The sequence below is a fragment of the Corvus brachyrhynchos genome, unplaced genomic scaffold (genome assembly GCF_000691975.1).
Source record: "Corvus brachyrhynchos isolate BGI_N302 unplaced genomic scaffold, ASM69197v1 scaffold152, whole genome shotgun sequence".
Lineage (NCBI taxonomy): Eukaryota > Metazoa > Chordata > Aves > Passeriformes > Corvidae > Corvus > Corvus brachyrhynchos.
This window is the reverse complement of record NW_008237447.1, coordinates 4853745-4870419: the sequence shown is the minus strand read 5'-3', so window position 1 is coordinate 4870419 and position 16675 is coordinate 4853745.

The window sequence follows — 16675 nt, the reverse complement described above, 5'->3', positions numbered from 1 at the left end:
AAAAAAAAAAATAATCAATGGCATATTATGGTCCTTGGAAGGTAAACAGGACAGGAGAAATCATTTGAAGATGTTTCAGGCATTACAGAGGGATTTTGTTTCAAAACATGAGGAAATAAGACTACTGCATTGTCTGAACTTTCTTATTGATTTCCAGGCTCAAACAATGTGTAAAGTAAAAACATGCAATGTTCATACTTGCCTGAGGGAAAGATAATAAAACCTGCTAAAGTTATGGTGCCAGGCATGTCCAGTGCACAGCTATAGCAAGACCTGTATGATGGTGAAGGCAGAGCGGGACTGTAGTTTTCTCCAGATCAGTTATTTCACTAGAGTTGGTCAGAGAAAATGTCTTTCCTCTAACATAATCTCTGGGAATTTAAGTTTATTTAGGTTTGGCTTTGGGGATTTTTTTGTTATTTTAACTAGAAATACATTTCTATTAGTGCACAACATTTAGGTTTGGAAGAGAGTTCTTTTAGAAAAATAAAATAAAATAAAATAAAATAAAATAAAACCAATTCCTAATGAAAATGGATAAAACCTTTAATTTGTATTACTGTAGGATTTTTCCAAAAGAAAGGAAAAAAAAAAGGTATTTAGGTATTTTATTAAAAAAATCTTGCACGCTTTTCCCGCAACTTCCTCTCTGTTAGTCCTGCGAGGAAATTGTAATGAGGAGCTACCAGACTCCAGCAGAGACCAGTTCTCCTCTCCAAGAGCATCTCTGAACCTCTCTCTCTCAAAGACCAGCCAAACTTTATGGTGCATTAGCCTGTCAAATAAAATCTCTAATATATGCTCTTCAATTCCCGGTTCCCTTGGTGCTTAGCTTTGCTACGCTGTAACTGTCCTCATCAGGTTATTCTCCGTGCTAATGCAGGTAATTTATTGTGGTCACTAGCCCTGTAAAAGCTCCGGAGCCTCTTGATGATGAGAGATGAGAGCCATCCATCCCACCCAGGAGCAGCGGAATCATCCCTAACCAAGCGTGGAGAACAAGGAGAGGCAGCCTGGGTCGACCTGAAGTCAGCCATGTGTGCTGTATCAAGTAGCACTTAGACTCGGAGGCGAGCCCCTGTTGACACCTCCTCCCTCCGTTTGCTGCTGTTTCCACTCTCACCCAGCTTGGAAGAAGGGCTGGAGCTCTGCCCAAGTCCCTCTCTGCAGAGCCTGAAGCCTGACAAGCACATTTAATCCCCCACGTACAGACTGGAGTCAGGGCTGCCAGACTACAGCTCTCTCTCTAAAGCTGAACATTTCAGCTGCTACTGTCTGAAATGAAGGATTGAGGTCTCTACATGGGACTATAATAGACAAACTCTCTGGATATTGACATAGGTAGGTCTGCAACACACTTGGCAGAAGGTTACATGTTGCTTCTGACAATGTCAAACAGCATTATTCTCTCCACTTCCCTTTCTTTATTTGTGCTTGGATAGAAGATGTTTGATCTTCCTTCCTCAGGAAGATCAAATTCACATTCAAATTACAGCAAGAGAGGCGAGATGTATTCCTTTCATGTCCTGGCACAGTAGTAGCACTGAAAACTTAGAAGAAAAAGATTCCTGTGCCTGAAGAGTTTTCTAAAGATCCCACATCTTTGCTTCCCTCTCCCCATCCACCACCCCTGAAAGCAACAGCAAAAAACTCTGAACTGTACAAAGGGAATAAACATTAAATAGAGCTATTAAAAATCGGGTATGTTTTACTTTCCTTTGTGTTGGTTTTGCCACTAAGTCAACAAATACTGTTGTTATCCACAAATGCAGTGAAAGAAATGAATCTAAATGAACAACTGATTGCTAAAAATGAAGGTTCTTAGCAATCCACTCCACCCTGTGAAAATACTGGAGCATCCCTGTGAGGGTTTCTCTCCCTGCCCCAAGGGAGACAATCCATGCATCCACCCTGGCACCTTCTCCCCCTTCCAACCAGCTGCTGCGGCTCTCCCGGCTGCCCAGAAAGGACACCCCACCCTGCACTTCCATGGGACAGGTTCCCTAAGAAAACACACAACCCTCAGAAAAGGAAAGAGAGAAATTACTTTTCTAACACAATGGTGATGAAGGAACCTTCGCAGACCTTTCTTGAAATGCTCTGTGCTGAGTGTTCAAGGAGAAAATAAAAATGATTGAGATGTTATTTTGTCTCAAAGTGAGGCTGGAAATGCAGTAACATCTCCAATAAAACGCTCAAGGGGGTTTTCAGCTTGCAGTCTTAGCACATATTCATGATCAGTGAATAACCCATGGATTCCAAGGTCTGTAGAAATTCATGAACATGTTACCCTAGGACTGCACAAAAAAATAAAGAAGCTATCACAATCTCTTAGCTTACTGATGAGCTGTAAGTTTTTAATGACAGATGTACACAACAGATATAATAGTTATGAAAATGAATGTTAGTCAGGTAAATGAAGGGAACTCATACAATACACATTTTAACAGTTTTGTATTTACCTGAGAGACTCAAATGGCTCCTCCAGAACAATTATGTCAATCCAGAAACAGCACATTCCAGGACAATGGTGTCCTAAGTAAAGAAAAGAAAAGAAAAAGCATGTGTAAATATTCAGAATATTCCTGACACCGCAAGAACCCAATTCAGAATTCAAACCGAAGCTGTGTCCTGAATGCATTGCCCCAGAGATTGGCCTTCCCTGTGGCTCTGAGACCAGCTGAAAGCCAATTATAATATGTGATCCCTGGGAAAGAGGAAACTTCTTTTTTGTTATTCAAAACAGAATTCCTCTGTAACTGTGGCTGTAAAGTGACTTCTTGAATTTCTTTACATTTCAAATGCATCTGCTTCCTTGACTAGTAGCATTTAGTATTTAATAAGAGGATGAAAATGTGATTCCACTTTTAAAAAGGCTCCTGTTATAGGTGGTGAATTTCAAAGCACTCTACTTGTTTCTGCTGTTATTTTTGAGTGTGAATGTCACAGAATAATTCTGCTGTTATTTTTCCATGTTATTTCTTGAGTTAAAAGATCTGACTGCTATACATTCCAAGGTTGCTGATTTCCAGTGCAATTCTTATATATTCAAGCTTACATTATTTATACTGCTTTGTCTGCCACCTTCATACCCAGCTGTCTTCGTCTTAAAGTAAAATAAGGAACTTTTAGGCATGCTTTATACTTAAAACAATATCATATGTCACACAAAGTCCTTGTGTTGTCAAAGGACTACAACTCACAGACCAGCTTTGTTCTCTTATTTCAGTTTGGCTCTAAGCTGAAGTACCTGGGCATGTATTCTATTGTACTGCTTGCACTTGGAAATCACAGAGAAGAGCTATCAAGTGCAATATGTAATCAAATGTAATTAATCAAATGTGTCTGTAATCAGACAAGATGATCTAACTGAAAGATCATACAAGCTAGTGTCAGAAGCAAAGGACAGGTTAGCGAAACAAAATAAAACAAAAAAAGACAGCAAATGAATCAGAAGAACTACCCCATCATATGGAGTCTGTCACTGAACTAAGGTTACACAGCAACAACAGAACTGTCTTCAAATAATCCACCTCGGTAACATCATTGATTCTCCAGTTCAAAATGATGCTGCTCTTTGGGGACTGGTGTTCAGAGCATCAAAAGTGCTCTCTTCAAAAAGGAGAACTCAGGTGGCTGAAACAATTCTGAGACCTCAAAAGACCTTTCAGCCTGTGGAGGAGCTGGATGGTACTTGCTGTGCAGCGCAGGGATTTGCAGAGGAGGCTCCCCTGGGGTTGAAGCTATCCATGGCCGTGGGCCTGGCCACCTGGGTGCAGGGCACAATAAGGAAGCTCTGCAGTGGAGGAGGCTGGCTGGCTCCAAAGAAAGTCAAGGCAAGAAAGAGGTGCTTGCAATAAGAAAAAATTCTCCATAAACCGAGGTCACACTTTCAAGGGAGCAGTGTCAGCTTTCTTGTCTTTTTTTGAGGTTCTGGGCATTTTAAACAGGCTCTGGCAGAGGAATGACAGGTATTGGGTTTACTCTCTTACTCTATAATATATGATAGCTTTCCCTAGAGTGCACATATTCACAAATAACAAGCAAAGCTTACCACTTCTTGGGCCTCCCATGAGAATCCCCCCGATACTTCTGAAAGACAGAGAGGTGCTGCCAAAGGAGATCACCTGGGTGGATTTTTATTGTTTGTTGTAGGAGAGGGTGGAGTCCTTTTCAATCCATTTCTTTGGACTTCATATAACTCAGGAAACAAAGTGGCAATCAGGTGATAGCTTATAGGACAGTCTATTTACTTCTGATTATTTGTTATTCTGTTTATATTTCTATAATTTATTTACCTGTTAACTAAGAAAACACACAGTCAAACATTACAAAACTTGTGCAGAACTGAGAACCCAGTAAACAACTCCCCTATAGTGAAAGTTTAAAAAATAAGTACCTTATCAAAATCAGTAACTTCTAAAGCATCTATCAGTATCAATAACTTGTAAAAGATGGAAAAAACTGACTTTCCATATAGAGACCCCCATAGTAAGAATGAAGGGAATTTTTGACAACTTCATTCCCCTTCCCTGGGCGTACAGTGTCTAGTCACTGTAGTGCATATATTGAGTAATAAAAATGTAGACGGGTGATATAAACAAGATGTTCTTTAAGGTATGAATTTATTCTTATTCTTCACTGGTATTGAGACAGAATAAACATTTCCTCATCGACAAGTGAAAATTATTTTTATGACAAAAGGAAGAAGGGATAGAGAAAAATGAATTACTTTTCTTCAGAAGGAAAGAAGTTTTCACCTGGGACACCCATGTTCCCTGACACAAAAGAATATTGAGTATTAATTCTGAAATAGCATTCAGACTTTATTACCGCATAGCTTCTAATAGGAATGGGTTGCATTCTGAGCCTGCAAAGTTGTACATGAAATAATCCTCTTCTTTCAAAATAAGTCTTAAAGGAAGTGAAGAAAATTCCATGTTTTCAAATGTTAACTATGTCTTAAAAGAGAGGCTGCATAGAGCTCTACCTTTGCATGGGATTGCTTTGGTGAGGCTAATTTCTCACAATTATACAACATCATGCAAACCGCTGGGGATACTGATTCTATTATGTTTTATTGTTCCTGAGTTCAGTGAATTTCTTTAAAGAGACCATTTTACCAATCAAGCTAACAGCAGTTCCGAAAATGTTGTAGTAATCTGTATTCTTTATTAAGTATACATTTGCTGACTAAAGAAATGGCTCTTGTGTATTTCCATAGGATAATAGCTCTGGTGCTATATTTTTCTGCAAGTCTATTGCATGATTTGCTGCCACAAAGAAATGAGAGTTTTCACAATGAGCAAGATCCATCTGCAGAACCAAACCTCAATTCCACAGAACCCACCTGAGAAGGACCATAAAATAATTGTGTTCTGCTGTTCTTTATTAACGCTGAACATTTAAGTCTATTAAGATGCATTTCAATACCTCGTCCAAATGCAAATGCCTTTCAACCTTTTCAGAGCTGTAAGATTTATCATAGTGTTTAAAGAATGATTGTGCTTTCTTTCTTACACAAACAGATTTGTTTTCATGGGTATGTTCCCAGCAATTAAGTAGCTATAATTCAGTGGGCTTGATGTACTCCTGTAAATGTTTGTGATGGAACTTGAGTAACAGCCCTGGCACATCGACTTTGATTTACTGAGAGATACTTGCAGGAACCCAGCCACAAATCTCACTGCAGTTCACATTGTTAACTACTGGAGTAATTACACAGTTAAAACACCATACAGTGCAGAGAGCAACTCAGTCTGCATCTCCTGTTACCAACAAGGATGTTGTTTTGTGGTAGCACATGGGGTGACACATGGCAAAAGGTAATGCTTATGAGCACATTTTCATCCCTGCTCTTCCATGATTCTACATCTCAGAAATTAGGTTGCAGAATTAATAAACTGAATGTGAACATGCAAACATGCCCTAGCATATGCAGATTTGAGAGGAAATTAACATTCAAATACAAGTTCAGATTGCATGTAAATTTGTGTAGGCCCTTAAACTTAGAGGATTTTTGCTAAATTTGAATGAAAATAGTCTGTGTTGTTGAGGCATCAAAATATCCCTCAAATCACAGCAAACAAAATGATACTACAATCAATTCTTCTATTCATCACCGTCCGTTCCTTGTACCCACCACCACCCTGATAAGATGGCAAACACACTGCTACAGCCACTGCTTCTTCCATCTGTCACCCTGTTCCTTGTCCTCCCCTTCATTAGGATAGATTAGGAGCAGCTCCACTGAGTACAGCTGGCAGGGGAAGCATATATGCAGTAGGTCCACCCCACTACACCAGTAATTACTACACAGAAATGAAGGCAAAACACCTTCTTGGGCCCAAGCACTGATGAAGATATTTCCCAGTCACTGGCAAGGTTGAAGAGTAGCAAACTAATCCACAACAACACAACAATGAAGTATGAAAAGAGTTTATGACATTGATCTCCCTGGTTCTGTATTGTTTTTTTCCACCTATGGGGGCCCCAAATTATGTGAAGCCTCTAATAATACTTCTCCAAAAAGAAAATTCTTTGGTGTAAAAGAATTCCCCAGAACTGGAATGCCCAAGTTTTGTTTTTGTCAGCCTCAAATCTGAGCATAAGTAAAGATAAATAGGCAGGCTTTTGAAATGAGTAAAGTTGTGTCTGTATCAGTAAAGAATCCTTTTGAATTAAGTCTCTCTGATTGTATGTGAAACAGTAATCTGAAGTCAATAGATACCTGGAGGTATTTCTACTCCTCAGCAGCCTACAGAATGTGTTATTCCATTTATTTTCCTTGCACCCTGAAAGAAATATGTCTTACAAACCTAGAGGACAGGCTACATAATGTCATCCCTACAACTCTGAAACCCTTCTCTAAGGTTCAAGCATGGGAATTAGTTGAAGCTAATTGGAAGAAGGAAAGATGCATTGGGTAATAAAATGAAGTCAGTGCAATATATGAGCACCAGGAAGACTGTAATTACTCAGCACTGCTTTGAGAAAAACCTCTGCCTTCATTTTCAACTACCAACTTTCTAGAATTGTTGTGGCAAAATTACCCTTGAAGATAAATATGATTAGTCACTTAAAATATATTTCTGTATTAGGCAGGCTGCCGACTTGTAGGGTATAAAATTTTAACACAGAGTTAGGTATATCACCAACTAGTCAGAAATAATTTCCCTAAATGACTCCCAGCCTCAGACTGGCTTTTCCAAGAGAAAGACCTTCAGCTAATGCTTCTCACAGTTATGAGGTCTCTGGGAAAAAAAAGCCTTTTTCTAATTTGGGATGTGATGGCAGCACAGCCTGGTTCTCAGGTGGATCCAGGAGTGCCAGGGCATCAAACAGGAGCCTGGTTTCCCTCCACCTAAACCAAAGATGAAACTTCCTTCTTCAAAATCTTCTCACCCTCACTGCCAGGTCCTCCGCCACGGGTAGCTTTCTGGAAAGTTTGGTAGCTAGAGCAGCATTAAACCAGGCCCCACAGAGGGGCACAGAAGGACCTCACAGTTCCAGAGCCTTCCTTATGCTTTGCCTTGGGCCTACAGATAAAACCAACAGCTGGCAGGGAATATTCTAAGTCCATGAGAACTCACCAGAAGGAAAAAACTTCTCCTTTCACTGACAGCAAAGGTCTCACGTGCTGAAATAATCTGACCTCCAGAGAGGTGAAGTCCCTCCTTCACTGGGTGGCTGAGTCCCCCGTAGCCTCTGTGCAGGTCAGTCACCAAGGCTTTCTGCAAACCTCTTGCCATGCCTGTGAATGTGATTTGAAGCAGAGACTTCAGGGCAGGCATCTGAAAAGCTCCTGCCAGAACATAAACACATTTTAACTTGTGCCACTTGAGCAGTTCTGTGAATCCATATTGTTCCGTAAATTCTTGTTTTGGAGAGCTGGCAAACAACATGATGTTTTTCACTTGTATTTAGAATCTCTTAGCTCAAATAACTCCACCATTTTTAGAAGGAAAACTCACATAGCACTCTTTCTGTGAAGCTTTCCTTTACCAGACCATAATGCAATAATTACAAGGTGTCCTGTGTCTGGGAGCAATTTCAGGAACAGGTATTTTGGCTAAACATACTGAGGAAAATTCTTACATTGGATAATTCCACACAAGAACTTTAGCTGCATGTGAATCACCCTTCCCTTGTGGTCTGGCTTTAACCTGAAAGCGAGATTTTTTTTCCTGGAGCTAGTATAGAGCTTGCTTTCTTTTTTGCTGATGACAGGGGCTTCTTTGTTGTTGTGGTCATTTTCCACACTTGATACCTAAAGCATATTTTGCATAGTGGAATAAACAAGAAAACATGAAACACACATTTTTTACAACATGATTCTCTAAGGCTTTGGCCAAGCCTTCCTTCTGTTTTGCATGATTCCAGGACAACATTCTGAGTGAAAGAATCATGCATTGCTAAAAAGATAAATCTTACATACGATTTAAAACTAGACACAGGTACATATAATGATCTTTTTCCCTTGGTGCTATTTGAGGGACTATTACTCTGGCCTTTCAAATTATTCTGGTTTTCTAACCCTATCTGCCCATAATCTATAAATGTATACAGGACTATTTATAACAAAATAATCTGTAGTCACTCAATATATGAGTACTATTTCAACTTGAAATCTGTCTGCATATGACCAAAAAAAGGGAGAAATCTGAATGAAAATTACAAGTTCAACATCACAAGGTTTCTTAAGTCATGTAATTACACCAGTGAACACTGAGCTGAAGTTACACTAACTCATATCAATTGTCATAGAAAGACTTGACTCAAGTGGGTCCTCTACCCTGCAATCCCTTCCTAAATGTGTATTATTCAAGCTCAATAACTGATTTTGCTGGAATAGTCCAGAAGCCTTCCGATATCTGCTTAGAGTCATTACAGCTCTCCAGAGTAGACATCATATTATTATTATTTAAACAAAAACCATGGCCATGACCAAAGGGAAGGTTTTATGCTATGCTCCCCAAGCAAGACTTAAGAGGTGACTCCAAATTAATGTTATTCCCTGAGAATTGATCAACCTTTATAAAAAGGAACAGTTAAATACATGTTCAGCAAAGATTTTCAATTTCTACCCCACATACAATCTGAGTGCAATAAGTGCCTCAGTTAAACAATATTTTACATTGTATGATCTTCAAACTCTGAACGTAATATTCAAAACGTACTGGTTAACCTTGGCTATAGATTTTAAATTCTCAGCAACAGAACTGGCCAGCAGGTATCAGTGCATTCTACCAGATGGAGATTTTTACATTTATGCATAAAGGCACTGGAAAGATATGAAGTTTTCCTTGCAAGCTGTTCCACATGCTGACTGCTGCACAGAGTTTTACTGAGGCGAATGTAAGAGGTTATGAAAATGAGGTGTGCTTGAATCCCTTTAAGGATGCCTGAGCTATTTTGCAGACCTGCACTCTGTCAGGGGCATAAAGTTTAACTCTCAGAAAAATGGGGCACAAATCCTTTCCTTACTGAACATCACAAGGACATCTGGCTGGATTATGATCAGAGTTTATTTGAAGTGCTGCATGATGAAAAAAGCCCAAGAATCCAAAGATTTTGCAACCTGAAGCCTTGTTACATGCATTTGTTATTATGTTAAATTATCTATTTTTATAATCATAGTAGCACTTCTCCTAGGTCTCCACTAGAAAAAAAAAATGGAAAAAAGTCTTTACAAATTATTCTTGTGCCGTGATCTCTCTTTCCCCACATTCAGTAAAATCAAATTGCCAAAATGCAAACAGGCAAACATACAGTATTCCAAGTATTATGTGACAGATAAGGATGATTCTAAACCATTTTATTATAACCTTAATTCCCCTGACATACTAAACTCAGAAATGAAACTACCCAAACCCTGTAACATCAGCTGCTGCTCAAAAACATGCAAATGAGATACTGTCTTCTGAATCCAGTGAGCTTATCTTGCCACTCATTTAAATGATTGCACAAGTGGTACTACAATGGTGAATTTGGAGTGGCAAAACAAGGTTGCATCCTTTAAATTGTACCCATATATACACATACGTATATTTGACCTTGGAAAACTTATCAGAACACAATAGGCACCTCACTAGATCCACTTTTGTGTAATGTGAGTGCCCATTTTGGATGAGGTAGCTGGTGAAGAGCTGAGTTTTGGATTCAGTGTGAGAATAATGTTGAAAACACACTGATGTTTTGGTGCTGAGCAGTGTTTGCCCTAAGTCAAGGACTGGTTGGTGTCTCATGCTCTGCCTGTGAGGAGGGGCACAAGAAGCTGGGAGGGAGCATGGACAGGGCAGCTGACCTGAACTGTTCTATGCCACAGAACAGCATACCTAGTATATAAACTGTGGGAGCTGGCTGGAAGGGGTTGTCACTGCTTGGGATGGGCTGGACATGAGTCACCAGGCGGTGAGCAGTTGCATTGTACATCACTTGTATTTCTTGGGCTTTATTCCTCTCTCCCTTTTTTTCATGTCCTTTTTCTTCTTCATTATTATTATTATTATTATTATTATTATTATTCATCAATGTTTTTCATTTATCAGACTGTTTTTGCCTGAACCCATGGGGTTTATCTTTTTTTCTGATTCTCCTCCTTCTCTCTACTTCCTGTGTGGTGCTTATTTGCCAGCCAGGGTTAAACCATGACAGTGAGGTAGACATCAATTTGACTTAATCTGTTCTGCCCTTTACTAGATTACAAACCCCTGCAGAATTAAATACTGTTAATGAGCTTTGGACTATATTCAGAAAGCCAGGTCTTGGAAAAAAAAGGAGCTTCAGTTCAGGCAAACGCTTCAATACAAAGGTATATTAAAGCACAGAATGTGAGTGGATTTGGGGGAGCAGAGTGATACCTACTGAGCCTCTTCAGAACCTACAGGCTCAGCACCACAATGCCATGTTAGTGCTCTTGACAGCTAAAAGGCGGCTGCATCGACCAGGGACCAGAAGAGAGGGGAAGAAAGGGAAGGAGAAGGAAAAGAAAAAACAATTTTCAAAAGACAGATATTGCTATTCCTATTGAATATAGGAAGTACAATTTTTAGTTTTCAGCTGCTAAATTTAGTTCACTGCCATCTCACTATCAGAAGAGAAAATAACTAAAACAAGTTTGTGAAAACAATCATGCAGGACCTCTCATGGGTTTGCATGGTTTGTTTTTTGGTTTTTTGTTGTTGGGGTTTTTTACATAAACCAGTTAGTGTCAGTCCAGTCTGATGAGCTCATAAGAAACAATAAATGAAACTCCTACCTTTTCCAAATCACTCCAAGCCAATCAGGTAGTTTAATTGAAAAATGTTAAAGGGAAAAAAAGATCATGATCATGATCTTAGACATGATCTAATTGATGCATCTTTGTCTTTACAGATTTTGTATTAGGATACCACACAAGCTAAAAACTTACAATAATAAGCTGTGCTAAAGAAAATTAGGAAGAAAAATGGGATGAAAATAGAATGCAACAATCCCAGAACATGTTAAGTTTTTTCTTAAGGCAGCAGCTGTACTTTTTCTCGTGCCATGTTCTGTTCTGTTTCTACTCACCCATTGGAGAGCTGCTGTCACAAGCCACAAATTCCTACCACGTTCTGTGGTGTCAGGGATCCACCAGGCCAGGCCAGGCTAGGCAAGGATGACACAATGATGGAACTTCATCATCTTGTGGACCTTGGTGTTCCCTGTCTTATCCTTGTGTCTTCAGATGGATAATTGGGCTCTGCCCATGTCAATGATACCTTTATTGCCACACTTTTGCAATATCCTGAAAGCTGAATTCATGAGATCCTGCTGTTTCTGCTTTGCATTGCACATGGACTTCCTTTCGAGCTGGGAGCCTCATGGAAGCAAAGGGACACAACCTATCCCATCACGAGTTCGTGTAGCCAATGGTTAGGGAATTTATTTTCCAGTGAAGTTGTTCAAGGACTGTCTCAGACTCCCACAGGAGAGGTACAGGCTGATTTTCTGCCCCTCTTATTCTAAAGAATGCTGGGCTAGGCTGCTTTTGTAATGAAAATACCCATGCATACAACCCACGTTTTTAAAATTACAGTAATAGTACAAGTAGGCTAAGATGGCTTAAGAGGGGGCCTTATGGGTACCTGTTCCTGTTACTGATGTCCAAAACAAAGACCAACCAATTAAAAAGTGCTTTTCCTTTCCCTTTAAAAATTGGGGAATAAAGAGGCCGGTTTACTTTATTCCTCTAGACAGTTTAAAGTACAGCTGTCTAGCTGGTGGCAAGAAAGCAGCTTAGCATATGGTGATTCTTATCCCAAAGAAGACTCCTTCCCTGCTGTTTGAGGATTCTTTTTTCTTCTCCCCCAAACCCAACGTTTGATAGCTGTCTAATTCCTGACTGAGCTGCACACAGCTGCCTCACTCCATACAGTGTGTGACCCAGATATGTAGCTTACTGCTTTGCAAAGCACATTCCCCTGCACTGACAGATAAATCAGTTTCTTGTGGCTGCTTAAAAATAGCAGCTTTAGCTGCTGGAGAAGTTCTCAGCAAGTGCAGCCAAAACACGAAAGGGAGTAATCCACCATGCTCTCAACAAGCCAGAGGAGAGCCTGATGCACAAGCTATCACCCACACACAACCCCACTGGCACAGCAACAGAGCTGCAAAATCCTCGAGGCACGGCAGAGGCTGTCAGCAGCACTAATGTGATTAGTCAGGGGGATCTGCTTGTTTTCCTCACACAGGCCTGGGAAGGGTGAGCACCTCTCAGTTGGGGCACTCCCCTTAACTGGGTCATCTCTGCTGTAGGACCTAATGGATATAAAAGCTGTCAGCCCATGCAAATGCTGTCAATGCCAGCCTGATAATCTTGTCATTTTTCCTCAGGTGTCAGCAAAATTGGGCTCGGCCAAGAGGTAACTCAGCTACTTATGTCTATGCCATAGCTTTTGGCTGAGGGTGCTTGTTCCACTTCCCACTTATATCATGTTCCATTACTGACAGGCCCCTGAAACAGAAATGAATACATAAAAAAAGCTTGCCCATACTATAGCTCTTTCCCACACTGAAAATATTAGAGACTAAAAGACTGATAAATTAGTGAGAAGCATCTCCTTCTACCTAACCTAATGCAACATTTCTCCTCAGACCCTCCCCCAAATGTTTTCGCACAGAAAGCTCTAAAATATAAGAAGCATTATAAAAAAACCTAATAGTACAGAGGTGGCTTTAGAAACTAGCAGAGCAAGAGGATCTCAGGTGCAATCCTTCATCTAGTCAGTACACCATCATTATCATATCTGTGAAATAAGTATTGCCTGCTTTGGGGTGTGTATTTCTTGTTTTCTTGTTTGTTTTTTGTTTTGGTTTTTGATGAGACTGGGAATGTCATTAGGAAGTGGGAGCTGGCGATGATGACTGCATAACATTTGCTACATATCCTCCCTACTTATGTGAAAATAATAATTTTTGGTTGTGCACTTTGTGTACTGTAAAGGCCATGATGGGTGTCTTTAGAGCCCAACATGGGCCCCAACTGAAAAACCTGAGCGGAGCAAAAAGAAAAAATCTTCAGAAAGGTGAATTCATCCACTGCAGCAATTAGGTCAGAAAGGTCTTTGAGAAGGTCAGCCATTCTCAGGAAGTGTTTAATCACTCAGGATGATTGGGAAGTGTGTGCACATACACATCCTAAAGAAAAGAAAAATACTGTTGTGATGGATTCCCCTGAAAATATCATATTAGACCCAGAATATTAGACCCATTCAATTTGATGGGTATGTTTATTAAATCCAATATATTTTCCTTGAAGCCTGTCAAATCTTGAATATTCACAGTAGACTAGGCAAGGTGAGCTAAAGGCAGCAAGACAAAAAATGAAACTCCTCTGACAGGTTAAGTTTTGGGGCACATGCTGCAGACAGGAGGTCACATTCTTATCAGAATAATCCATTCTGACCTTAAAAACCTTTTGAACAATATGAAAATCCTGGCATACCTAGACTTTTCTCCACACTGCATACTGCCCAAAATGAAAACTTTAAGATAGCTCTCCAACCATTATGACAAAGATTTTTCTGTCACTTGCCTGTCCCAGGTATTAGTAAACAAAAAACTAATTAAAAATGGAATAGAAAAAAGTATAACCCTTTTTCACTTCATACAACAGTAAAAAGCAAATATTCTCTCAGTTACAACACACTGGATTATATGAAAAATGACAGAAGAAAAATATTTTTTTCTGTTCCTTTTTTTTGAAGACATCATTGAGTTTTTTAATGGCTTTGTGTCTTTGCACACTGCATGAGGTTACCCCCACTTTTCTCTTCCCAGGGAGATCAGTCAGCAGAATGTATTTCCCCACAGGTACAAATTCCAGTGGCTTGTCCTCCAAACCAACAAGGAACAGGCCAGCTCTAGTCTGGAAGCCACAGTGGTGTGGAGTTCATTCCGAATTGAAATGCAGTGTCTCTCATCCAGCTTATGGCAGGGCCAGCCCTGAATTCATGCACTTGTGAAGCTTCCAGATCCCAGCTGATCCTCTCTGAGTGCAGGCTGAGTGGGAGCATGGCTGCTGCTCTCACAAGAATATCAAGGATGCTCAGCTTACACAGAGGCTGCACATTTGTAGCTCACTTGTGAGTCAGTCCTGCTTGCTGGGAGCTGGCATCCTCAGAGGGCTTCACAAATACTCCTTTCAGCAGCTCTGGCCTTAAACTTTTCCCTTGCCTTGTACCTCCTATATCATTCCTGTTCCCTTAGTGCCACCCATGTTAGCAATTAGTAGGGTTTGAGGGAGCTGGGCAGTAAACCTCCAGTAAAATTGATACTACAGTCACAACACTGGCCTTAGCAGTATCCAGGCAATAAACCAGAAAAGAGGAAGAGTAATTGCTGAAATTAATTGCTGTTAAAAAAAAGAAAGGAGCAGGGGGCTGGATGAAATTGTGCTCACTGTTAAACTGCAAATATACTGCTAGCACTGACTTTAATCCCTTTCAGAGCTACTGCTGAACTCAGTAAAAGCAGGTGCAGACCCTTTGAATGCAGAATAATCACTTCCATGATGAGGATCATCATTTCCAGTATAATTTTCAGGACAATTAAGAGGAACACCATGGTTGCTAGCACCTTTATTTGTGGCAGCATCTGTGGCACAATGCTCCTGAAACTGGTTCCTCTCCCGGGCCAGTGCAGAAGGGTTATCTGCTCTCAGCTGGCATATACACCTTAAAGTGCCCAATGTACCTCACTACCAGGTTGCCACCATTAAGTCAGCTGCAGATTGACCCTCTTTTAAAAGCAAACCCAAATAAAAATACCGACAATTTAACTCATGATTTCTCCCATACAATGTAATTAAACAACAAGAATGTCTTTTGTTTCCACACACTGTGTGTACAAAATCCAAGAGGACTCTTTTAATGGAAATTTTCTGCTGCTTTTCATGAACTGCTAGAACCTACTTGCAGAAAGCAGAACGGGAAATAAGTAATTTACAGTCCTGTAAGAATCTTATCACTTTGGAACCTACAATATATTAATTGCAAACCTCAGCATTTTACCAAATGATATCAAGAATTCCTTCAATGAAATGGTCTGTCACTATTGACTCCAAATCAACATCTAACTTTTAGCCAATACAAGGTTAATTGATAAGACTTAGATATATTCCTGTAAAAGGCAATACTTATTTATGAAGCCTCACAATATGTTTTTGGAGTCAGTAAGTATTCACATTATCCTTAAGACAGAAGAACAAGGCACAGTGTCTGTAACTCACCCGTTTGCCCTTTATTAACCCAAGGCATAGTTACAGGAACCCACACCACCATCACATTTTACCAATAATCCTTAAAGTTTTCTGTTCCACTATTTTTCATGCAGGTTTAGAGCTCTTCAGGAAAGAGAGAGGAGACAGCACTGAAAAAAATCTTCAGCACATGGCTGAAGTGAGAGACTTAGTTTAGAACTACCTGCCTTGATGCTCTCTGATGATTCAAAGTAGCCAGAGTTTTAGAAAGGCAAGAAGTTCTTGCACTTAAATAGGAAGCACTTATATTTATATTATCCTAAAGGAAAGAAAAAAAGAAAAAAAGAAGTCAGTGATGGCACTGTGGTAAGTTAATTTATATAATAACTTGTTATAGGTATATATAACATCTCCAAATCTTAAAACATCTGACAACTTAGGTCAATTTTATCTTTAGATTCATATCTACTAGAAAACATGTAGCTGTATCAGTCAGTTTAAAACAAACCTCCTTAAGAAGTGATCATAATTTTAATTTTTCTGCAGTTCTGGAAATGCACATTGACTGCACAACCCCACTATTACTGCAGAGCTTTAATCTCATTCGTACATTCTGGTTATTCTCCAATGCTAAACATGCCTCTAGCAAAGCAGAGCTCAGCTTATTAGCACAGATTTTTAATCATCTTTCACTCCCTTTTCTCCCTCATTTTATTTTTTTTTATATTATCCCTTTTCAAGTGCTTTCTTTTTCTTTTTCTTTTTTGGTTAGCCATTAAATTTAAGATGATCCAGTACATAAAAACCTGAATTATATCATTTGGCAATAAATACATTTAACTTAAAGATTTATTTCTTTGCTAACTATGTGTTCTTCCCCAGCCACACTCCAAGGTCTATTGTAATACATCTGGCTAAACAATCTTGGTTTATTTTTCTCTAAAAATATGG